The sequence below is a fragment of the Rhyacophila brunnea genome, unplaced genomic scaffold, assembly GCF_057557595.1.
Source record: "Rhyacophila brunnea isolate RB1 unplaced genomic scaffold, BYU_Rbru_1.0 scaffold_20, whole genome shotgun sequence".
NCBI lineage: Eukaryota > Metazoa > Arthropoda > Insecta > Trichoptera > Rhyacophilidae > Rhyacophila > Rhyacophila brunnea.
In genome coordinates this window covers 7,145,305-7,173,179 of record NW_028232860.1, presented here as the reverse complement: position 1 = coordinate 7,173,179, position 27,875 = coordinate 7,145,305, and the positions used below count along the sequence as shown (strand labels likewise).

General features: G+C 31.5%; 1 protein-coding gene and 1 long non-coding RNA gene across 2 annotated transcripts in view; both read left to right on the top strand.

Annotated features, from left to right (window-relative positions):
• The window catches only part of amon (prohormone processing protease amontillado), a 286,761-nt gene that overhangs the window by 67,063 nt on the left and 191,823 nt on the right, over nucleotides 1-27,875 (top strand). The gene's annotated exons all lie outside the window — the stretch shown is intronic.
• LOC147071139 (uncharacterized) lies at nucleotides 4,454-6,197 on the top strand. Its single transcript, XR_015070851.1, has 3 exons — nucleotides 4,454-4,529; nucleotides 4,878-5,083; nucleotides 5,508-6,197. It is a non-coding gene; the product is annotated as an uncharacterized LOC147071139 (long non-coding RNA).

Genomic DNA, 27,875 nt, shown 5'->3' with positions numbered 1-27,875 from the left:
TAAATTTATACTTTTATCGAATCGAATCAGGTATTGCTTTTATTAGAAATGGAGCATTGCCATAATACAATATCGTTGAATAATTATAACGGTTGAAGGACGAAGCCTGTTATTTAATACAGAAATGTGTAAAGTAGGGATTGCATACCGAATGAAAATATCAATACCGTTATACCGCTAAATGTCGACAATTTAGGTATTTAGAGTTAACAACGGATTATGTATCTATATATAAATATGTATACTTGAAAAAAATTTAAGGTCATCTGATATATAGAACATGCACATAAAGTACAAAGAAATTATCATTATGGAAAATACAAAAGTATCAACCAATAAATATGTATATAACAATCACTTTAAAATGTTTATATTTTATAGCAAAAATATCTAATTACGTACATAATAATAATATGTAAATCTTTAAAAATATGTAAAGGTAATAAATGCTGATGTTTACAAATACATAGTAATTAACTATTTCTTTTATTCAAACGAATAATTCACAAGATTTAAGAATATATCATTCTGATTAATCAGATATATTCTTAAATCTTGTGAATTATTCTTTTGAATAAAAGAAATAGTTAATTAAAAATTATTAGCAAGTACAAGAAGTTGCTTAAAAAATATTGGAGAAATTCCTAGACGTCGGTTGGTAATCATTTGTAATAGTAAAATAGCTACCTACTTTGATTTAATAAACAAAAATCGATTGCCGAAGTAACATGATTTCGAAAAGCGCTGAGTGGTAGGTATTTAATAGCCAATAGCTTAAATATTGTCGTCATTAGTATGTCTTCCGTAGCATAATGGTTAAATGCGACGAGTTTGGGGCGTTTACCCGTTGGAAATGCCGGGTTCGATTCCCGACCGGTTGGCTTACTTTTTTCAAAAAAAGTTTTTTTCTATTGGTTGTGATATACTCTCTCAGTTAGTGTTTTTCTAAAATTATATAATGTTCAAATACATAGTAGTTGAACAATTGGCACTTTCTTCTTATTTTTTATGAAGTTAGTGTTGTTATAATAGATGACGTGTATTTAAAATGAAAATTAATTGGTAATTTCACTTAATGTTGTATTAGTTTATTGCACTTTTTAGACATTAAAATTTCTTTACTTTTATCCCGTAAGGCAGTGGTCTCCAACCTTTATGTTACTACGCCTCCCTTTAAAAAAAAACTAATCTTGGCGCCTCCCCCCCTTTATTTCATTAAATAATACAGACACTTTTTTAACACACAAGTTTTTACTACTTACTTATATCAAATTCATTTTTTAATTAATTTTTTTTTCATGCGACGAATGAGCTTGTTTATTACCACAATCAATTTTAAAAGAAGTCAACCAAATTCATCATCGTTCATTGACAAAAATTAATGGATTCTATCATGAGCTCCACATAGTGAATAGGGCCCACAGGCCAGGATCTTTCACCCATATATTAAAAATATTTAATAGCCCTGAAACAAAGCAGCGCCGCAGGCGACTTTTTTTACTATTAATAAAATCATATGAAAAATGCATTAAACTAACCAAGAACTCAGGAAATAGATTTTTGTTTGCTTCAATATATCTGGCGTAGAAATCATTTAAAAGTGGAGACATGTATTATTGTTATATTATATTAAAGAAATCACGTCAAAAACAATTTAAAAAAAAAATATCACACCCTGCCTACACGCTTCAGTTGACACTTTAGCTACGAGTGACATTTAAATTTGAGGTTATTGTTTTCATGCAACCAGCGGTCGTTTTGTGCATAACCGAAACAGCGTTTGCAAAAGCGCCATTTTTAAATTTCTCCACTCCAAATATTTTTTAATAGGATTTAAATATATGTATTATATATTAAAATAAACATTCATGCACTGAATTTTCACTGTTACGTTAAGATATGAACTTTTATTTATTTGTAGATATTATGGTATAAAAAATAATTTATTCAAAAATTTTGGCGCCTCCCCTGGCAATAGATCGCGCCTCCCCTGGGAGGCGCGCCTCCCAGGTTGGAAACCGCTGCCGTAAGGGGTAAAACAAAACACAATGTTATTCACTTGTTCGTACAACAAAAAAAAAATGTCTCCATTATTGTATAAGCTACTCTTTAGTGAGAGTTTAACATGAAACAAATTAGGCACGGACAAGTCCATTATAGTGTATAGGTAATTACTATTCGATCATGAAAAAATCGTCTTTAGGACTGAGGTTACTAATGATTATACAAATGAATAGTATTTAACCGCGATTTCAGATACGTCTAAAAAGTTAAACCTTTTATGTTAATTAATACATTTTGTTTTCTATTTCCATACCGAATTTGATTATTGTCTGATTTTTAAAACTGGTATCGAAAAATACTGGGATACCGGTTTTGCAATCCTTAGTATAAATGTAAATAGTACAAAAATATAAATATCAATAATTAACAATAGACATGATTTGTAAACACTTCAGATACCTACTTATATAGATCAGAGTGGTGAAGAGTCTTATATTCTACAAAATTATATAATTTGACAACGACATCTCTCTGTAGGTGTGTATTCTAAGTCGACTGCCGGCTTACTTAACTAGACGGATATGTAGATATATTGTAAAAAGCTGTTAAGTATATCAACGTTACCAACACAATCAAAAAAGGCTTCAAATAATTTTGTACATTTCACGCTAACAACACATCCGTATATATGATTACAAACGTATTGTAAAAAAACACCCACACAATGTCAAAATTAGTGTCATAATATCACGTGACATGAGGCTTATTATGAAAATTATTAGTCATAACCGAAAACTAGGAGACTTAATATTTATGAGTATCTAGTATTTATGTTCACCCACGGTGGCCGCGCGGCTTAAGCGTTGGACTATTCGGTCTGGCAAGTACACATATTGTTTTTCAATTTGTGTGTGAGTCAGGGACTGGTATGGACCTAATAGGTTGAGCAAGTGGCTGACATCCATTTTTCGTAAAAAACAAAATCTGTTAACAAAGTCTATATGATCCTATTTAGGATCGGACATGGTCGGAAAAGTATTTATGTAAAAGTATGGACTAAGTACAAATATTGTAAAATCATGTACGAGGGGCATTTTTGTTACTGCCCCGGGCACAAAAATACCTTGCTACGCCCCTGCAGTTCGAGTATATAGATAAACAAATTATCAAAATGTCACTTATCGACTCATCACAATGCTTTGTTTATTTTCATGTTGGCATCATTGAATCTGACGTGTGGCGACCTCGTGCCCTTATCAAAATGGCGTCGCATCCCGCTTCTCCTTCCCGCCAATTTCAGCGCGCAAATTACGTGCTTAACGACCCATCCGGAGGCTATCCAAATATTATGTAAAGCAATTACGAAACGAAATTAAACTGTACACCGATATGCGTAACACGTTCCAAAATTCAAAATCCACAGCTTTGCTTAAATCCCGCGAGAAATGTGTTGTGTCTAGTCGGCGGCCATGTTGTCTCTGGGAGGCCATTTTGATGTCAATCATAAATGTTTTCACTCGTGAATCTGTCATGGAATCTTGCACATTGTTATGAAGAGTGTAGATTTGGTGCTTACCTACCAGATATAGTCACAAATTTTAAGGTTATGTTTCCAGCTATTATAACAATTTCACTATGGAAAAACAAATTACATACCTACCTTAATAATTGTTGATTCAAACAAAGCTTTTCGATTCTCTAAAACTTAGCATGTAGGATATACGTTATTATATATAATACTGTTTATATTCTTAGGGAAGATTTACAATTAAATAATATTACGTTCATATTATAATGTTTGACATTTTCACGGTTGTCTGTTATTGTAATACAGTAGAACCTCGATTATCCGGATTATTTTCATTAAAAGACAAATTGGATATAATCGATGCTTTGAAACGCGGTGACTCGGGACGTTATCTATCTAATAAAATAAATATGGTGTCGGAACGTCAACTATCTCGGTTATAAAAAAAACAAGGTGAAACTATTATGAAGTTTACTGATTGTTTAAGGGCACACATGCTTACCTAGAGTTTCTGTTTTTTCATTTAAAGTTGAACTATGACATTGAATACTAGGTATGATTTTTAAAGTGAAAGTGATATTATGTTACATCTCTTTTACGCATGCTAATATGATTAAAAAGTTTTTCTTTCTCTTTCTGTCACATTCGAATTTGATTACCAAAGTTTAAACATTTACTATGCGTATTAGCTGACGTGCTTCGTCGTTTACAAATTATAACATGAATTTAAAAAATATATGTATTTATAATATTAAATATATTTTATAATGTACACAGATTTTTTTAACAACTATATTATATATACTTTTATTTATTTGTCGCATATTCAAAATGTTCTTGCTATATTAAAATCTTTTTTTTAGCCGGCCAAGTAAATCCGTATTTTTGGCCATAGACTAATAGAAAAAACTCTCTGCTGTCAGATTATGTTGATAGCAAATTGCAAGATACCTAACGAAGGAATTGTGTTTTATATCAGGAATAAGAAACACTATCTGTAAGTACAATATTATGTTATTTATTACTGTAGTAGTATTCTGTGTGTTTTGCATATATTATTCAAGTGTTAATTTATTGTTTTCTTAGTCTACATTAGTTGCGTGGTTAGTTTAGAGGTTATTGCGAGAATGCCTGTGATTTCATATTTATTTGTTTGATATAATCTAAGGCGTTCTAGTTGTTATTAAACATGTTACCTACCTGATTACTTTATTTTAGTTAATCAATCTTTTTTGATGCTTTGTATTATCACTAATCCGTTTTAATTACCATTCTTCAAACAGTCGCACACTATAAAAGATTAAAAATCACACTATTAACAGTTCATATGTTATGTTTTTTGCAGATGGAGAAAATGTCTACCGAGATCTTTGCTTGTCGACGGTTTCATATGAATAAGATGGAATGAAATAAATCTTTTAATTAATAATGAAATAAATCCGACTTTCGGCGTACGATCCGAACATGGCGTGATTCATATAATATTATTTATGACGTAGACCATCAAGCATATATACCCATTTTATAGATTTAATAGTACAATTACAAAAGGTAAATATAAAGTGACTAATGTTTGTAACCTATAGCTATGTCTATCTCGCATACATATTTAAAAAATAAAACAATTTTATAATTACATTTTTGCACTAAATTTATTATCGATAATGATATAAAAGTTGCTAAATTGATTCATAATATTCTAAAATATAATATAATTTTGCATATCAGTTACTTGTATCATATCAGGTATGTCATTTGGTAGAGCTTACTCTCCAAGTCTTTTCTTTTTCATCCTCAATATCACTTTGATATTAGAAACATTGTCTTTCTAACACCATTTCAAAGACTTTAAGTTTTCTAGATGCTGTATATTAATTCTTCTCTTCGGCTATATCTGCATCTTAGTTGCAGCATATGGATACAATGCGGCGCCTCCAAGAATCTCTGTCACTCTAGTTTTTTTGCATCGTTCCAGGTCATACTAGCAGCCCGTAACTCCGCCAGATATGCTATATAGATAGTATTTAGCGGCCATCCAGGACGCCGGAATCCGGTTGGCTTGAAGAACAGGCAAACCAGATTGGGATTCTCTTCAGGCACTCGCAGCACGTGGCCGGGCCAGGTACAAAGTTGCGTATTCACTCTCAACGTGATGCGAGGCTATTTGGTGCGTTCTTTTATCTCCCGTTACTTCTAAAATTACCGCACACCCAGTATCCGTCGTAAACATCTGTTCTCGAAGCTCAGTATACGGTTGCTCGGAGCCTTTGTAAGGTGCCATGACATAAAAACTAGTAAGATATTTAAAATAGCTGCTAGAATGAATACATTGTTGAAAGGAAATGAAAACTGATAATATGATATATCAATTAATTTGTCCATCTGAAGTTGTAGATATCAGTTAATAATTATGTGTTATACCAGTAATTAAATGCTGACTTCAAATGAAAATTGACTATTAAATATTGAAATAATATATTACCAGTTTTGATTTTTTTAAGTACTATACTATATCCATGGTTCATATTACAATGTCATAGTAAAACTTAGAAGAATAAAATATGTCGTAAGACGAAATCAATCTTGGGGTTTTAATATAAGTTAAATAAATAGTACACAGCTAATTTGTTATTACTTTGAATACATGCCATGTCTTTACATCAATAAAAAACAGAAAAACAATTTAATAATGTATAAATATTTATATAAGACTTAACAACGTCTAGTTAGACATCTAGTTAGACACGATGACCTCCATTTAATTTCCTCTTATTTTAAAATTCACCAAGATATATCCTAATAAGTAGGTAAGTATATTACATTTGTACATATAATAAGTAAATCAAGTACTTAACATAAATAATTATACTGTAAAATTAAATTACAATTGAAGCAGTATATATGGACCCCACAGAGTAATTAACAATATAATAATTTATATAATTATATCGGGTATATACTATATTGACACATTTTAATGAAGTCTATTTTTCTTGGTACCTACGTTCAATGATAAATGTTGTTTTATATTGTAACATAAACAATGGTAATATGCATTGATCTTTCTGATTTTTAAACTGTGATATCTATTTTATATATCTATTGATTTCTATGTGTATTATTGATACATTATTTATTTCAAATACAATAATTTCAAAACTAACAGTAAATAATATATAGAAAGCGTCATGTTGTTTAGTTGGAACATCTACTAGGAAATTCCATCCAATCCAAATTCAATTTTTACCAGGTGGGTACTTGTAGGTCAGTTATTTTTGGAATAAAATGAATCCCTTAAAAAATATGAAATAAGAATAGAATGATAAATATTTGTGAAAATTTACCAAATCAACATGTTTAACGTGAATATTTTCACACTAAAATGATAAATATTGTTAAGAAAATATACACAAACAGTTCATTCAGAAGTTATGACGTTTAAAAGATCCCGCGAGTTAACTCGTGCGTGGCACTGATCATGAGGTGATATCAGTTATAATCATTTATGAGGAATGGTTATAAGCCATTGGCACAACCAATTTGGTTTTTGACCTTGAGAACAAAATGTACTTTTTACACGGAACCAAAACTCACGGCTGCAGAGACGAATGCTTATACAAAATATGGCGCAGTGGAATCGCCAGCAAGATCAGGTATCATTATTTAGATGTAAGTATACATATTATTTTGAATTTCATAAAATTACACTCGTTCTGGGTGTCTCGTAACAGTAAACTATATTAGTAAATTAGATATATCTTGATGAACTATAAAATAGTGATGTAATATAGACTTGTTGAAAATATATTAAGCATAATAAAATTTAAAATAAAAATTTAGAAATTCAGCCTTTCTGGTTCTCTAATATTCATAGATCTACTGGTTCTGGGATCTACTATTTCTGGCAGTAGACAATTCATATAAAAGTGATATATCTTTTTTTCAATCTTTTCAATCCAAAATGTCTCGTCTTTTTTGATTAATTCTATTTTAACAGGAAAATTATGTCCCGTCCAAACTCCAAATAAACAGACATCTTTCTTAGTAATATGAAGCTGCCCCTGAATCTGGAAGTACCAATCGTGATTTTTATCTATTACCATATTCCTGTCTTTATCTACTTTCCAAAATTTAATTTTTTTCTGTACAATAGCTTCATCTGCACTTATTCCAGCAGCTGAGAAAGGACATTTTATTTCAATAATTGTATCATCATCGCTGATGCCATCTGGCGTTGCACCGATAAAATCATACACATCATCGATAAACAATCCACATCTCTCAATCTTAATCCGTTCTTGTACACTAAGCTGTTGTAAAGCTATTGATTCATTTTCTTTACCATATTTTACCGCTTTCACGTTGGCTAATGATTGGCTATATAATAAACGTTTTACCAAAGGCCCAAATTTTGTATTTTCTCGCCGCTTACACACCTTACCAAAAACAGAGGCAGTAAGAAGGTTTCGTCGCCTTTCTAGCCATTCTGCACATTCAGATTGTAATACGGTGCGTCTTTCTATATCCCTCCTCTCATAGTTTGTCAGTTTGAGTTTTTTCAAAAAAGTTTCTTTTAACAATTGATATTGATTTTTGTCCATATCAGGTTTTTGGCAACTCTCTCCATAATCTGGATTAGATAAAGGAACAGTATGTATTGGTTTTCGCCAAGATTTTCCTATTTTTTTTTTATTTATTTTCAACCTTCTTGATTCTAAGCGATTTATGAAGGCTTTTGGGCTATTTTTATAAACTTGTTTTTGAATTGTGCAATGTAACTTATTTGTATTAAATGCGATTACCGCCGCTGCACATCGTCCCATGTACGATTGTCTTTGAGAGTAGTTAATTCTCTTGCCGCCTACAAATTTTGCAATCATGTTATTAAAAGATTCTGAAATATTAGTAGAAAAATTATAAATTAAACTTTTTGAATTTAGCACCAAACGAGAATTATATATCATTAATTGAGAAAATAGACTGCATTCTTTTAATGCTGGTACATAATTTACATCAAGCATGTCCTCTGTATTTGGTTCATTTGTACAAAAATATGGTAGACAAGAAGTATGGTCTCCAAAAACATGGTGCGGTCCATTAAATAAATCTTTTTTCAGAGCGATAACCTTTTCTTCGAAAGTACTATCTTGTAGTTTTCTATACTTGATTGCACCTATGACGGCTTTCCGCAGACGTCTTTTTCTTGACGCAATGATTTTTCTTACATTCAAGGGATATCTTGTGTCTTTGGTTAATGCCTCTATTTTGCCACAATAATTTCTAATTAAATGGTTTTTACATTCAACTTTCTCGACAGTTACATTCGGATAAGGGTGACAATCAAGAATTTTTTTGTATGTGCTGGAATCTCCATCAGCAATCAATTTTGAATAAATCAATCCATGTGTATTAATAGATTCTTTAAAGCCTTCTAATATTGCTGTAGATTCCATTCCACCTGACGGACCGGTATAATTTAAAAAGCATTTATGTTGTTGAGCAGGGATATTTTTATTTTTAGCTTTGGCGCACAAATCGCAATATTTATTTTTCACTGACATGTACAAAATCTTTCCGGTTCTTTGACCAATGATCGTGGCAGCGCCAGATGCTGCGGAATAATTGCATCTGTATGAACGTTTCGACCAACAGCCGTCTGCAACAACTGATATCATGGGAATACCAGAAGAATCGACGTCACCATTTTCGATTGCAAGTTGTCGCTCTTCTTTCGCAGCGTTTTCCATACTCTTATTTTTGGTTTCTTCAAACCACTCGTACACCTTCTGTTGACTCTTTCTGTATGTTCTTGCTGTAATCGATGGTACGTCAATTGCTGAACACATTTCTTCCAGATTTGAAAATCCACTGCCGATACTGATTATACTGGATACAAATGCGTCACACAGATTCATTTTGTTTTTGTTCATTTCAGTGGTATATAATTTTAATTTTTTACCACAAAGTTTACATTGAATAAAAAATGTACTACTAAAGTTATCCCGATTTTCCCCAAAAATTTCTAAATGTGATAAATTACAATTAAATGGAGAATCATGGTGGCTAATTAATTGAAGTTGTTGGAAAAAATATGAAAAGTCTATAATTCTACGGCCTTCTACACGTAATTTAGGGCTTGAATCTTCAATTTCATTTTCTATAATAAATTCTTCGTGTTCGTGTTCAAATGTGGGATGAAATTCTGGTTCAGGTAGTATGCTTTGAGGATTTCCATGCTCAGGCATAGTCTTCGGCAATATATCAATACTATAATACATTCAAAAATATTAGTTTAGTAGATAGTTAACAGAAAACAAAATGTATAGCTGCTATTAATTATTGTACCAGATTATAATTTTTGTCACAGACACACTAATTTCGAATAAGACATGGCACAAACATAATATAAAAATAATATAAGTACAAATGATCATTATACTTAATTGTGTGTATTAATAAGTAATACGCAAAACTTCCTTTTGCAAGATAAATAAATATTGTGAACCAAAATTTTCTGTGAAATGTGGTTTTTTCAACTATGTATAATTATGTCAAATTATAAAATAATAATTTCAAACCTTTGTGTTTTTAATGTATTAATATTTCCATCTTTTCTCCTACGTCTTTTTTTGGAACTTCCAGCCATCGGATAGTGAGTTCGTGGCATTTTTTGTAAGTACAATCGATATAAATAATTGTGATAATATTGTTAGGTACCTATGTCAAAAACCGAGGATGAAAATTTCGCATTCCCGCTGAAATAAATGACGTTCATAGTATTGCCAGGCTAAACTTTCGAAATTAAAGTTAGTTTTTAAAAAAAAAATTACATTGGAAAATATTATGTAAGTACAGGCATCCATTATTATGTTATTTGATGAAAGTATTCTTTAAAATCATCTGTATTATTATAATCTCGCAAATTCATAATTTAGTAAAAGTTAAATTTTCTGTAATATAAACATCAGTAGGTACCTAACTTATGTTGATTCATAATTTTGGCTAAGTAAAAAATATAGATATTTTTACTTCGCGATGTGTTTGGGGTGTTCTAAATTATGTAAGTATGTTTAATAACAAATGTGAAATTCGTAAAACCTCATGTGTATTATTTATTAAATAAAAATAGTAAAACTAATAGTAGATACAAATGGTGAAAAACTTCATTCTCTTATTTACTAAAATATCAATTCAATAATATTTTAGTAGATATGGCAATACTGGACGACCCGATATATGTCACTGAAATAAAATAAAATCTATCACAATTTATAAAATACATACCTACTACAATCATAATTATTTTGAATGTAGAGGGAGATAGTTATAGAAAGGGACAGAAAACTGATTGCTATGTTGCAATATTAGGCAAAATAGATTGCAACAGTGTTAAAAATTATAATGTATGATTTAGTATGACATAACGTAGAATTGACGCAAATACAAATTTCTTCAGATTTTTTTTTGTTTTGTCCTCAAATGTCAAAATATGTTTTCCTTTTGAATAATATGTTCGAATTTGTGTTTGTTTCGCCTATTTTTGTGTTCAATTTGTAGCATTCACTTTTATAAACATATTTTTGTACAATACTTGTGTGTTGGCGTATTTTTTTGGTCATATAAAGTTAAAATAATACCAGCTAAAGATTCCATACATCATACACCAATTCGCAGGTGGGTCTGGCGGATATCAAGATGGTCGAATATTTCGTGGAAACAGTTGTTTTAAAAAGGTCTCTATTTAGTATTACAAATTTATAACTAACAAGATATTTCATCATTTATTCAATGATTAATGATAAACCTTCTGATACGTAGCTTTATATTATTTCGTATGTCTATAATTGTAGCATATTTAAATAACAAAATGTCCACTCGCTTCCATTAGATTTAGAACCAATAGAAACTGCAAATATTATAATTATACTGAATATATTTTACTACATTATGTTTTATAACATTACAACTATCTATAATAAATCGTTTGAGATAATAATTAAGGGAAAAATTTGTCATCATCACAGCCTATTAATGTCACAAAAATATGGCTTCGTTCTCAATTATCACGTTTCACGGTTTCAAAGAATATTATTTTACGTCATAAAAATACTTTATGTAGTTATCAAATGTTTTACATAAATATTTGACGATGAATAAGCTTCATAATGATATAAATAGTTTTTCTACAAATCTTACGTACTATTCAGGCTTAACCTCTGAAAATACCAGAAAATAGCTGACATGGAACACCTTCCCCCAGAGCGGAAAGTTATGAAAAAATCAAGAAATAAAGAAGTTGAAGAGTGTATTTTTATGTGGTTCATACAAAGACGAAAGAGTTACGTTAGTAATACAACCGATGGATCAGGGTGTAATAGAAACATTCAAACGTTTATATTATAGAAAATATATGCTTCGACGATTATTGCTAGGAGACGAAAATAATGAAGAAACAGTTATCAGCTTCTACAAATTTAAAAGATTGTTGCTACGTGGCAGCAGATAGTTGGAATTCTTTAGATGTGTCAACTTTGAAAAAATCATGGAACAAAATTTTGAAAAGACCATTAGTAAGTTCCAGTAACGCGGTAGAACCTGCTTTAGAGCGGAATGCACAATCTAAGATTTCGATCCTAAGGATAAGTCGCCGAAAAGCATGACTTAACTATAGACAATCCTGAGTAAAGAGTTAAGGAATCCTTAACCATAGACTACTTTTGTAATGAACAAGCCCCCTTCTGTATTACCATTTACCACTGACAGCTGCTGTCAAAATAAATTCGCATGTCTATAAAACAGTCCATACACTCAAATTCATTTAACAATGTATCTCAATATGGATATTGATAGTGTTAATTCGTTTGGCATGTACTTGGAGAATATTATTTTACTTTTATACGCCAGCCCGCAGAAATACAAAATGCCAGGTGAAGAATGACACTTGACGCTAATGTTACCATGTTAAAAAATTATCTTGCGGTGCCCGCGGAATCACGTATAATGACTTATAACGGAAACATAAGAGTATTATAATTAAATAATAATATGTATTTATAGTTATTGCATTTATAAAATGCAGTTGTCATATTTTTGTCATCGTTTAACAATTATAAAACAATTTACCTAAACTATAGGAAAGAGAATTTTTAAATATGGTATTATTTTCAATAGAAATGATCGTAACTAAGGACAATGTTTCTGCATAGTGTTTTCTGCTAAGGAAATTTTAGTTTTGACAAATGTTTCTGCATTCCGCTTTTAAGCTTTAAGTAAAAATCGATAATTAATTTTTTAATAAAAAATAATTTATTATACATATGTGTATGCATGTATATGTAAATCTAGACAAATAAAAATTATTCATACTGAAGAAATACTAATTGTCTTTCCCTGTCAATTATGATTTTTTTTCAATTATCCGGATTTTTCCTTGTCCGGACAATCTTCATCCCCAATTTGTCCGGATAATCGATGTTCTACCGTATATTTTTGGGTTATCACCGTTGTCCTTCCTTCTACTTTCCTCGACGTTTCTGCTCGATACGTTTACGGATCCTAGGTTATGCAATTCGGTTAGGTACATGTAGATTGTACGTATTATATTTTACCGTATCACACTTCATCGTGAGCTGTCGTACCGAGATGGCCGTATAGCATTGAGATAAAAATGATGTGTTGTTTATAGAACATTACAGACAGTAATGTTAAATAAAAATACATTACACACTTTTTTTCCGTAGCGGCAGCTTACTGTGACAGCACATAACGTGATAATAATGTATTTGAGGCATAAGTGTTACACTTAGGGACATCATATAGAAATTAAAACTCAGCGCTTTGCACCTCGCGGGGGCAACGCCCTCCTGGGCCCCTGAGATGATGGTTACATAAACCCAGACGGCTAAAATTATTAAACATGGAACATGCTTTGTTTGCTGATTCTCTGAATGTTGGTTGTCCAAATTCGAAAGAGAATTTATTTGTCAAAATGACCGAATTTTACTTTTCTGAAAATTATATAATTACAATAATAAAACTAAAGAAGTAATAATAACAGACGAACAATACGTCGAAAAAATGAAAATAATCGAGGCGGGCTGCGCGTCTATAGATATTCTACGTCTATTTTTCGTAACGTTTTTGCATCGGAGATCATGAGTTAAACATGTTCCATGTTAAAAAATCGAAGTATCGGTCAAAAGGTATTGATACTCTTATAGTTACATCACGTAGGCCTACAAAAAAAACACCTCAATTTAATTTACCAAATACCTATTCTTTTGTTCCATCTATTCATTCTAATTGGTACCTATGTCTCCGGGTTTTTAATAAAATAAAATATAAATAATTCTAGTCGTCAATGTTTTTGGATAATTCAAGTCAACGACAATGTCGAACGTATTATAAACGACTGAACGAATCGATGAAATCCTATTGTTATAATTTAATATTATTTTCCCCCGGAGAGCCCATAAATTTTTCAAATTTATTATATTTATCAATTCCTACATAAAAGGTAAACCTTTAAGCTATCAACATTTTATGATATACATCATTTTGCGATATTAAATATATTCTCGTTAGCTGCCTACGTCAATACGTTAGTTGTTATCTTCAAAAGATAAATACTTGGCATATTATTTCAAGTGTATTCACCACCGAACTGATCACTTTATTGGGATCATAAATCGTTTTTATATCATCCTCATATTTTCATGATTAGCGTTTTATATTTAGTGGTGGTGATTGGGGAATTGTGCCGTTTACGCGATCCGTTTGTTGAACATATCTTCTTCAGACAAAACAGAACATGACAAAACAGAACATGATAAAACAGAACAGTGACAAAACAGAACAACGATAAATATAACTATGACCTTTTAGGAAAAATATAAATTTAATATTGAAATTGTCCTACCTCTATTATGTTGATAGATTTTTAACACCACAGATTTTCAATACGCCATAAGAAATCAAATTATATACCTAATTTTTGCATTACTAATCTCTAGAAAGCCTCAAATAAACTTAACTCGGTTTTGCCGGCAAGCTTAGGATATCTCATCTTAATCAATATAATACGTTCAAAATGATTGGGTGACTAGGTACAACGAAGTTATCAGTTTAATAATTCTAAGATAAAAAACGGAATTTTAATATTTGTGCTTGCAATAGTTGTGCGTGATTATCAAAATCAAACAGATAAATTGAGGTATTTACGCCGAATGGCCAACATGTAGATTACATCATACAATACCATATACTCTATACATAAGAAACGCATTATTTTCAAAATAACGGTATTGTAAAAAAAATGAAAGTATATATTATTATTGAACATATATAATTTTGAAAAAAACTTTCTGAGAGAGTATATTATAACCAATAGAAAAAATCGTTTTTGAAAAAAAGTAAGTCACCCCAACGGGGAATCGAACCCTGTATCTCCCAAGTTTACGCCTCATCCGTCGCATTTATCCATTATGCTACGGCGTGACATACTAATAGCGACAAATTTTAACTATTGGTCAATTTTAATACCTACTCATCAGCGTTCTTCCAAATCATGATGAGGATGAGGCATAAACTCGAGAGTTACAGGGTTCGATTCCCCGTCCGGGTGACTTACTTTTTTTCAAAAAAGATTTTTTCTATTGGTTATAATATACTCTCTCACAAAGTGTTTTTCAAAATTATATATGTTCAATAATCAGAATGATATATTCTTAAATCTTGTGAATTATTCGTTGATTAAAAGAAATAGTTAATTATATATTATTATACCTTAATGATTTCACTTAAAAATTGATTTTTTTTTAAATATTTATATGTAAGTATATGTATTTCGTTTAAAACTTAATTAATAAATAGATTCCACAAAAATTAATGTTGTCACTGTTCTGTTTTGTCCGGTCTCCGTGACGAGAGGTTGCATGATCCGTTATCTCATCTTATAGTTACTCTGAATGTAAGCCACCGTATATCCAGTATAAGTCACAAACAGTTAAAAGATGAATAAGATATAAAAGCGAAAGCCAGTCGCCATGAAACAAGGCTTTAAAGCCAGTTTCATATTATTACTGAATGACGGTCAAACCATTAAACGCAAAAAAAAACACAACCCGTCGAGTATCTTCAAATTAGAAACTGTAATGCATATTATACAGATGTAACTATTGAAAATAACATATTTTTAACACGTGTTTCTCCACACTCAAGAATTACACCTGTTTACAGCTTCGCCAACAGCTGGTTCTACGAAACAATTTGTGTGTGGTTTATTAAGTTCAAACATGAATTTTATAATTATTTTGTAAAAATGAGAGCACAATATGCTATATATCGATTGAAGCAGATGTTTCGATGAGCAATACACGCACAGCTTATAAATAACTACAAGGCGTGCAAGCATGTATTTTGAAAAAATGACGAAAAAGGTAAAAGAGAAGCTGGAGATCCGAAGCTTCGATGGGTCCAAATTAGGGCATGACAGCGGATGATAGTCGAACTTATAATCTACTACTTGAAGGGGCAGGGCTCCACCATTATATTATTGCACTGCGAACCGGTTGTCATACAATTAAATGACACCACACAGTCATAATACTCATAATACTTATATAACAGTTATAACATACCAGTTATCGCCCCAAAACACCCGTTATCATTAATAATATATGGTCGTCATCAAAGTGCAATTAATTATTCCACGTAAATGTGATTGCTGGCTAGTGACAGGTGATTATATTATCATGTCACATGAACGTGGCTACAAGGTGATAATATTGCAACTAGGGATTGTAATTGCGGGATTTTTGTATTAATATATAAAATCCCAATTCAGATCCCGAGAATGTGAAAACAGTTTTAATCATTTTGTTATATGAACATGAATGGTTGATTCTAAACTTGAACGTACTTATATTATTATGGTTATTTCTCAGCCAAAATTTGGTGTAGTAACTAGTGGGGGAATAAATACCTTAACTAATGCTATTTTATTTTGTCAAAAACTAAATAATACATACATAATAACACGGTTGACTTCTTGAAATGAAAGAATTTTACTGATTTGTTTGATTATGTTGAATTAATCCCGACTCCCGAATAAGGGTGCATAAATAGAGGTTGTGATCGACATTTCACGCCATTCTTTAAAAAAATGAGATTCCAAACAGCGTCCGTTTTTTTGGATTTCTTTCAGAAAAAAATAATTACAAGATAAAAAGAACTTTTTATACACAATGTTTTTAAATTTTCTGTTGAATTATTATGCTCAATATGTACTTGATATGAAGTAAATAAAAAACAATCAAACAAACAAATTTTATATAGAATACTGAAATGTCATTTTGACATTTCATTTTGATTTCCATAGTAACGCACGTATATATTAATAATTCAGTTGATAGGACCACCGCCTTAGCAACCAATAATAGTCTTTTAGTTTTTACGGATTTTTCTGATATAACTTTCCATACAAAACATAATTAACTAAAAATGAATTCAATTCTGCTTAAAGGTGGCTAAAAGTATTAAAAGAATGCATTGGAATCGTGTTATGATGTACTCTAAAAGTTTCAAATATTTAGCTAGTCGGGAAGTTAGTTAAAAATTGATTGCAAGATTTGTGCTGGATAAACAACAAACTATGAGCTAAGAAAAGCGTGTTAATAACAAAAAATACGTCAACATGAATGATATTTTTCCGGAGGAGCTTTAAAAGCTCTCAACTATGATTCTGCACTGATTTTGTTAGATGTACAGCTGATTTCCAGCGAAAGTACCTAAAAAAGCTTCCGATTTCACAAATTGACACTACAAAAATCTGCTCGTGTTATTAAAGTTATAATTTAAAAAAAAATCGATTATCTAGAATTTAAACATGTCAAAAATTTGCAAGCTAGTTGCATAATAAGCAAAACATTCTAGAACTATGAATCGGTGTCCTAAAAATCGAAGAAAGCTCCTTCGACGTCCTACAATAATTTTATTATAAAAGTTACTGTCAGGTGGTGGAGTAGATTGGAGTACTTGGCCCAAATGCCTTTGAAGATAATTCAGTCGCAGCTTTTACTGTTACATAAAACCACCGCACGGAAATGCTATCTAATTTCCTGGAACCACAGTAACATCGGTTTTAAATTGACACGAAAACTATGTGGTTACGAGAAAATCCGACATACAGCAAGAATGTCAATGGGTGTTGTGCCTACAAACTGTTTACGGGATATTTGATTCCACGGATTGGTGTTGCCCGTTGGATTACATGATTGTAATTATTGGCTAGGGCGTAGCCCGCGTAACCTCATAGACCGCGAATATTGACAATCTAAAATAGCGCATATAAATTAAATTGTCGCAACGTCAGAACTAGTGTTACAGCGCGTAATGGGAAATCTGGAAAGCTGATGGTAAATGTGTGTGTAGCGTGAAGGAAAGTTCTTTCTTTTAAACACCTAAGGTGTAATTACACGATCTTGTAATTTAGAAAAAATATCAAGATTTAAAAAAATTCAAACAAAGAAACAATGTTATTTATCGAACATACATATTTTTGAAAACACTTCTGAAAAAATAATATATTATAACCAATAGAAAAAAAATCTTTTTGATAAAAGTAAGACACCCCGCATGAATCTAACCTTCATCTCTCGGGTATCGCGCCCACGCACATAGACCACTATGCTAAGGAAGTCATACTTAATTGCGACAAATTTTAACTTATGGATTTTGATACTCTCTGTAGCGTTTTCCAAATTGAGCTAATATTAATTGGCGATCGGCTTTCATATTTTAAATCAAAGTAAGTAATACCTACTTTAATTACTAACCGACGTCACGGATCACTCCAAGATATTTTTGTTGTAACTTACTTGAACTTGCTAATAATTTTTAATTAATTTTTTTTTTATTCAACGGATAATTCACAAGATTTAAGAATGTAACATTCTAACAAATTGAATATATTATTTATCAAAATAGCCGACCGAAAATATGAAAAAGCGTTCGCAAATAAATATAATTACATTAATAGTTTAGTACATTTATAATTCACTGTTTTATAGACAGTATACACGACGCCTGAAAATGCCGAAAGGCGAAACCCGGGTCACGAGAAACGACTTAAATGGAATAGTACAGAGCATGAATGAATCCATTAGAATTTAAATTCAAATTCCATCAAGTACCTTCAGTCGAAAGTATTAATATTATAAATATTGCTAGTACGGCAAGGTTGACTGAATTATATAGTAAGTTACTTTTAAAATTTCGCATTGCTAGTCAAAATTTACTAGATAGGTAGGGAATGGAGTTTTTACCTACCATATTGTATTGATTTACTAATAAGGTAGAGTTAAGAGTGTCCGTTGTTAGTGTGTGTTTGCCTTTGGTGAGTGTACACGACGCCTGAAGATGCCGAAAGGCGAATCCCGGGTCGCGAGAAACGACTTAAATGGAATAGTACAGAGCTGGAATCCATTAGGATTTAAATTTAAAATTATATTTAAGTCATATTATTACTTCTCTACTTTCTCTCTCTCGACAGCGCTCGAAATGGAAAAATTCACAAACCGGAGCGTTCGACAGTTTTCTGAAGATTTTTACATAGTAAAGTTGTCAAAGTTTATCTGTTTTTTTCATAAAAATAAGTGTGTGAGATTTTCTATTATGTGGCCAATCCAGTTCAGACGGTCAAGTTATTTATTCCACGAGACGGAGAGATAATTTTACCGATTTCACGAACAGGAACGGCGCTCCGGTGCGTTCCGGTCCATTTCGAGCCCTTAATACGGATTAAAACCGAAAAGTCAATCTCGAAATTCCGGGATTACAGTATTGTAATCTACGTGGGATACCGGAATTGGTAGCCCCGATTGCAACATGTTTATTACACCGTAAACGGGAATATTGTTGACAGAGTTATTGCTGATTACTCTATGTTTATACCTGTTGTAACTCTTCCGACTATTTTTAATCGAAATTGCCTCATTGTAGTATTAATTAATTGGCTGTCAAACTTCAATAGAACCAATAATTGTATAATTATTACCGACTAACGCGCTCATTATTTGAACAGAACTAATATTATTTTAATTCGCCTAAGTAAAGTTTGGTGACATTTATATTGTAGTTAAAATAATATGAAACGAATAGTAAATAAAGTTGGATATATATACTTCATATTAAATTTCTAGAATATTATACTCACTAAGAATGACAATTGAGTCGTAAATATTTTGTTTAGACTAAAAAGTATGACTTTTATAATGATATAGGGGAGCAAGGGGGAATTGGAGCCTACTAAGGAAATTGTTGAAAAAAAGTAACAAAATGTTCTAATCGTTTATTATTAAGACTTGAAATGAGTCCTTTGATTACATAGTTATAATATTACTGCAATTTCCACTCAAAAATTCTATAACTAAGGTACAAAAAAGAGTTTTCCCAACATTTTTTCCCCAACGTTACCCCACATGTAGGGTAATGAGAGCCAAAAATTTACCAAATATGTAATGGGAGCTTCATATTTTAATATGCTTACAAACACTTATACACATTATAACAGACATAGGTACAATAAAATGTTAAATATTTACTAATGTAATTCAACAAAAATATGCTCTAGTACTAAAAATATCAAAAGAATCAACACGTCATGTTATGGAACTAAGCAAAAAACACAAATATAATCTTTCTGGTTTCGGAGGGCATTTTCCAACGAAGTCACCGTCCAACCAGCCTTGAAAGTCGTCAGCATCTGGAACAATTAAAATCTTGTCTACTAGTAAAAGAGGTGTGAAATTTATATAGGGGTAATGGAAGCCACCTAGGCTCCAATTACCCGAATGTCAACCACTTTGAAGGTTGATAAATAACGTAACCAAACCATTTTAAACCTTGATTCTGAAACTACTAAACAAAAATACATGTATCTGGCTATACAATGGACACAAAATATGATAAAATAAATACAATTTTAAGTACTTACGTTGATTTTTAAGTATTGTAAATTTATATAAGCACCTAGCCCAAAACACACTTCCACTCGCCACTCGCCACGCGCGTGCACGTGCCACTAAGCAGCTGATAGCGATCGTCGGGCTTAACCGACGATTGACGAAGATGTTTTGGTTATTTCTGAGTCATTTTAGTGTTAGATGGTACCTTTTTAGCAGTCGCTCCCATTACCCACCGGCTCTCATTACCCCTCGCTCCCCTAATACATTTATAGTTTCAGATTTGTGGCTGGTTGTGTATTAAAATTTGAAAAAATTACGGGTGTGATTAAACTTATCCAATATACATAATTATTATGGTTCATTATGACGTTAGTGATAATACAATTTGCAATGTACATTTTCAAAATGGCTCATTCTTTTATGTTTTAGATGTCACAGTTCACGTACATACTTTTTCACAAGTCGTGAGGTTTGGCCAATGTACTTTTTCAGACATCCACGACAGCTTATCTAATACACACCTTCCGAATCCAAAAGCTGCGAGTCTTTCACTGCTCTTAAAATATTTCAAACCTTTATCAATGTTGAAAACATCGTTTCGATTTCGTGTTTCTTCAGTATCGAAGCAATGGCGTCGGTGGTGTTTTTGATATATGGCAGATAAATTCAGGCCACAGCCAGTGACGTCTCGTGGGGGTAGGCAGATTGAGCGTCGCTTGAGGGCGGCAGTTACCTAAAGGGCTGCAAATCGAGGAGAATCATTAGATATACATAGAAAGCTACATAAACTTAGTAATAACGGAAATATCTTTCCATTAAAAATTCAGATCACTGGTTGGAAACAAAATATATTAATTAGTCACGTTCTTGGTGAACAGCAATGACACGTGCATACTTACCTAATTTAAAATTTTGTCCACTATGTCCGCGTGTCCTATTGGACCCAAATGGGGTCGGACCCAGGCAAACAACTCCGTTCGTCCGGGGCCCATAAGTAGACAGTCCCACAGGACGTTCATGAAAGGATCATAAAAAGTACTGTATAAAAAAATGTGGCGACATTTTGGCACTGCCTAGGGGCGGTATTTTGCTTAGGAACGTCACTGGCCACAGCCTTTGAATTTTGTACGTTCACGTACTATATTATAACATTGAAGTGTTTATCAAACACTACAGATTTCCTTTCGGTCCTAAAATGCTTAAATAAACAAAACAATGTATATATTACTCGTACCAAACCGCCATAAATTATATTTCAAAGCACGTTACTTAAATAACATCAAAGGTATTCCTTATAGCAGCCTCATCATAACATATCACGAGCTCGTTTTACAAAAACTTTTCACCCTTTCAAAGAAGATATTTGCTTGGGTATTTCCCGTTATAATTCCTCAGAGTCTACGTTCGCCTCCGGCACCTCAACATTCCATTTTATTAGTCTCTCTATTCTGCCATCCCATGAAAATACCAGAAAACTTTCGATTGTTGACCGTAAAATATTATTCGACGGTTTTCATATGCATATTATTAAACATTGAATATAATTATATTCATAATTAACTATTTCTTTTATTCAACGAATAATTCACAAGACTTAAGAATGTATCATTCTAATTATTGAACATACATAATTTATGTATGTAATTTATGTACGTAAATTATGTATGTTCAATAATTAGAATGATACATTCTTAAATCTTGTGAATTATTCGTTGAATAAAAGAAATAGTTAATTATAAATTATTAGCAAGTTCAAGTGAGTTACATCATAAAAAATATTGGAGAAATTCACGACTTCGGTTAGTAATCGAAGTAATAGGTATCTACTTTGATTTAAGAAACAAAAATCGATTACCAAAGTAGCTTGATTTGGAAGAGCGCTGATGAGTGGGTATTAAAAGTGACCAATAGTTGCGTAGCATAGAGGTAATGCGCGGATGGGGCGTAAACCCAGGAGTTGCAGGGTTCGATTCCCTGCCGGGGTGGTTTACTTTTTTCAAAAAAATATTTTTTCTATCGATTACAACATATTCTCTCAGAAAGTGTTTTTCAAAATTATGTATGTTCAATAAATATATTTGCACAATACAATTTCAATGTTGTCTAAAACTGACTTTTTTAAAAGATGGTATTGTTATGTGTTGCAGATATTAAAAGATATTAATTTAAATATTATCCATTTATAATCCACTTTCTTTATAACACAATAATCACAAAATAATTTTTATACTTATATAAAGTTAGAATATTACAATATATGAGTTTGAAGACCAACGGAAGATTGATTGAGTGATTTTTACATATTGTCTGGACTTGCAGGAATTTGCGACGATAAAACAAACCAAAATTCAACCCGACAAAAACTAAAACAAGGAATTCTATTTCCAGTCAGAGTCGAAGGTAAGCGATACGGTTGTTATATTATAGTTTGGACTGTACATAAAAGTATAAGAATATGACCAAATGTACTGTACACTTGTATGAATGGTCCCTGGACTGACAGTTACTGGAGACCTCAAAAACTCGAACAAATGTATTTTTTATAAATATGTATAAAATTATATTTTACTTAGTTATAGGTAATTTTTATTATGAATGCTCAAGTTGTAAATAGAACAAATGAAATGTAACAGTTCCTCAATATATTTGATTTGCTTACAAAATTTTTGTGTTTGACCATGGGAATGTAAGATATATTTATGCATTGTGCATTTTATAGTATATTTATTCCAGTGGTATATATTTTTTTGTAGTTGATTTCAATAATACAATGAAAATGCACACCTATTTCTGTCGGTCTTTGCGTGGATATGTCTGCTTTCTTTGCTACATGATATTTTTTCATTTGGGACTCCAATCAATTCGGATCCAATGCTATAGCTATTTTAGCCCTACGGACCTGTGTAGGTACAATGTTTATTATTATATAAGTATTATATGGTTAGCAAATATGTTTGTTGTGTGTTGAGCATATTTAAAAAAAGGTGGATGAAAGACTGATATCAAAAGGAAAATAGCAATGGGAAAAAAATACTGTATCGAAACTGCTACCAATTGGGAAGAGCAAATTAATACTTAAACGATTACAATGTATGTTGTAAGATATGTTGTCCTCCCGATATGTATATAATATGCCTATGATCCTCGGAAGGCAAATGTAAGATGAAGGCAGAGGCTAGACGCTTTTGAAATATGCTGGAGACGGATGCTGAGAATCTCGTAGATGGCCATAACATATTATCAACCCGATGCCGAGAGGCATGAAGCAAATCTTTGGAGAAAGCTTTCAGACGGCCAAATCATTTACGAGTAGGTCACGATCCTCAGGCAAGATGTAATTAATTATAATATAATTAACTCGTAATTATATTCGAGAAACAATCTCGCAAAGATAAATTAGTTTAGGCGATTAATGATAAAAAGCTTTTTAGCGAAATTGTGAAGTTCATGGAAAATTATATTTTCAATTTGTTTCAAAAAGAGTCACGTAAAGTGGTACCTACTTTTGAAACACGTTTTTAATTCTTGATTAGCATTTAGATTAATCAGTTTATCTTTTGACTTTGCCGATGTTTCATAAGTCCGTGATATAAATAAATGGATTTCGAATCCGAACAACATCGATGACCGCGGACTGACTACAGGGGATCGTGATTAGTGATTACTGATTAAATAAACTATTCCCACTAAACACTGTCACTATAAAGAAAATAGATGATGCATAAAAAATTAACGATTTTCACATATTAGCGACATATCCCAAATGGCAAATTTTTCGTTTTACTGTGATACTCTCGTATATATCGTAGGAGGCACTTGAAATCAATATAAATAATTACAGGATTAAATTTTCTGTTGAATTATTATGCTCAATATGCTCAAATTTGTACAGATATGAAGTAAATAAAAAACAAACAAACAATCAAGTATAGAATACTGAAATGTCATTTTGACATTTCATTTTGATTTCCACAGTGACGCACGTATATATTAATAATTTAGTTGCTAGGACCACCCCCTTAGCAGCCAATAATAGTCTTTTATTTTTTACGGATTTTTCTGAAATAACGTTCCATACAAAACAGAATTAACTGAAAATGAATTCAATTCTGCTTAAAGATGGCTTAAAAGAATGCATTGGTGCCGTGTTCTGATATATTCTAAAAGTTTCAAATGTCTAGCTAGTCGGGAAGTTAGTTAAAAATCGATTGCAAGATTTGTACCGGACAAATAAGAATACGACCTAATAAAAACGTTGTAAAAATAGAATCTAATACAACCTAATAAGAATTCAATTATCTTCCAATGGACAACGAAGAGCTATCAGTTGCGATTTCATTTAAAGGAAGTCGATTCGTAAATAATAACACACGATTTATATATTTGCATCCATACTTTAATATTACAATATAGAGGTACTTAATTACAGACGAAGGCTTATGAGAATGGTTGCATATTCCTCTTACATAAAATGACGGAATTATAATTTTAAAAAAACTTTTGGTTTCAACAATACTCTGCTTGTAAAACTCGTGTCAACCGATTCATCCCGGTTAAAGTAGTATTTCTTAGTCGTGATTTACATATTAATATGAAGTTGTAACCGCAGGTCTGCGTGGTATGAGGAAATTACTCATTTTTTAAAAATCTCGCTTCTTTCTAATGGATTCAAGCTCTGTACTATTCCATTTAAGTCGTTTTTTGCGACCCGGCTTTCGCCTTTCGACATATTCAGGTGTCGTGTACACTCTATTATATTAGGTGAGTTTAAATATATTATATTAGGCGAGTTTATATGTATAGTTTTTTTTTTTAATAATGTTATAAAAAAGTAGGTATGTAAGTATACCATGTAAGAGTATTATTAAAGACTAATATCTCATTAGTTAACTCCATTAATTATTTTTCTTAGAATTGACGATTTAAACCTCTTGAGTGTAAATTTTTTATTGTTTATAAAGAATAATGATCTATTATTAGGTTTTTACGATTTATTAAAATATGTTTTGGAGTGTATTGTTATTAATAAGATAGGGTTTTTACTAATTAGGTTTTTTACTGACACGTCAACTATTCATAATTTTTTTATTGTATTTTTTGTGACCTTTGACTTGATAGGTAGGTAATGGAGTTTTTTTACCTACTTTATTGTATTGATTTATTATATAAGCTAGAGTTAAGAGTGTTCGTTGTCAGTGTGTGTTTACCTTTGGTGAGTGTACACGACGCATGAAGATGCCGAAAGGCGAAACCCGGATCGCAAAAAACGACTTAAATAGAATAGCACAGAGCTTGAATCCATAATAATTTAAATTCAAATTTCATCTAGTACCTTCAGTCGATAGTATTTATATCGCTTCTTTCTATCTACCTTTGAGTAAGGTCCCACGGTCCGCTTATACCTAAAATGCATCAAGATTAAAAAATACTATTCTAATTAAGTGACTAAGGCGGTGAAAACAGCGCGAAATTAGAAATTTACAAAAAAATAATCAGGCATGTTTAGTTTAATATATACAAATAACACAATAATACATCGCCTCACATGTCTTGATAACGCATTATTGTTTTGGTAATAGTGGGTATTTATTGTCAAGTTTTGTTTTGTTTAGATTTATAATATGATATAATAAACCATATTCTTATAAGTAAATATCTTTGCGTCAGAAATTTGTCGTTTTCATCAATAGTTTTTATTCCGTTGTTTTAATACAACCAATTTTTAATGTTTCTGATTATTATTTCTCTTGAATTTTGGTTGATTCAAAGTGTAACTAATACCATTCAATGTGGTACCGATTACAGGTGAGTTTAGAGGTGTATTTATCAACCGTACGATTTCACTAATTGATACAATATTTTAATTATTCATCTCTTTGATGTTGGGCTTTGTCATTTATTGATGAGAGGTAACAATTTATTAAATAAAACATAATAAAATTTACATAATTTTACAGCGTTGATAATAGTCAAACTTATAAAGAATACTGAAATGTCATTTTGACATTTCATATACTATTTCCATAGTAACGCACGTATATATTAATATTTTTGTTACTAGGACCCCCTTATCTACCAACAATAATAACTTTCCATACAAAACAGAATTAACTGAAAATGAATTCAATTCTATAAGTTTCAAATGTCTAGCTAGTCGGGAAGTTAGTTAAAAATCTTCAATCGTCCAATACAAATCTGGAACAAACAAGATAAAATCTGTACCGGACAAACAAGAATACGAGCTAATAAAAACGTGGTAATAGATACTAATTATTTTAAATAACCTAATTTTTTTAAAGCTGCGTCTTGCGTCCTCGTATCCGGAAATTTGTACGTAAACATTTCACCGCAGGACACTTATTCGTGCGCCGCAGTACGTGAAACATGAGTTCGTGTAACATTTAATCAAATGACGAGTTCTTCGTTGAACATTTCACCGTGCAGTATATTTGTACATATGCTACAACATGTGGAGATGTCTTTACTAGGTTAGGGTTTAATCTAATTGGAACAGTACTATTTGAAAACTATCGCCGCATTTTGTAAGATACGTACTAATGTATTCCACGGTGAAATATTCAACGAAGAACTCAATATTTGATAAAATGTTATACGAACTAATGTTTCACGTACTGCGGCGCACGAATAAGTGTCCCACGATGAACTGCATACGTACAGCTTACATGTAACCATGCGTCTTAGTTTCAATCCAATTGAGCAGGCAAAATGAACATGCCGTATTAACCCAATAGAAAAATATTTGGATCTAAGGAACAGGTATCAGTAACGTTCTCTCCTTCGTCTTCCACTCCAATATATCGAATACTGAATAGTACTTCAACGAATAGAATTTAAAAAATATATATAAACGTGGGACTTAAATCTTCACTCATCGGTCACAAATATAACTCTTATTTTATGTCATATCGTGAACGCTTTGAATTTGTAATTTGTTATGTTTATTATATGTAAAATAAATAAATTTGATTTGAATTGATTTGATTTGAACGCGTTAACTATTAATCACGTTTGATGTGGTTGTCAAATTCATCTATTTGACAAAAATCTATATCATTACAAATCTATGTTATAATAATTATGCTATTTTCAACTAATGTAAAAATGAAGCTACAAACGAGAATACCGAACACAACTAATAGACAATCCATTCGGCTTTGAAAATGCTTTTCATGTCAATTGTAAAGTGTTTCTTTGCCAGTCCGATTTTCCGACGCATTTAAAATTGCAGCCGGAAATGCAACACAAGCGGAAATACATTTTCCAGAGAGGTTTATTATTATTTCGCTTTGGAGAAGTGCATTCATTTTATTAACGATGCATGACATGAAAATCCTATTATAATACCGTACTTAACACGG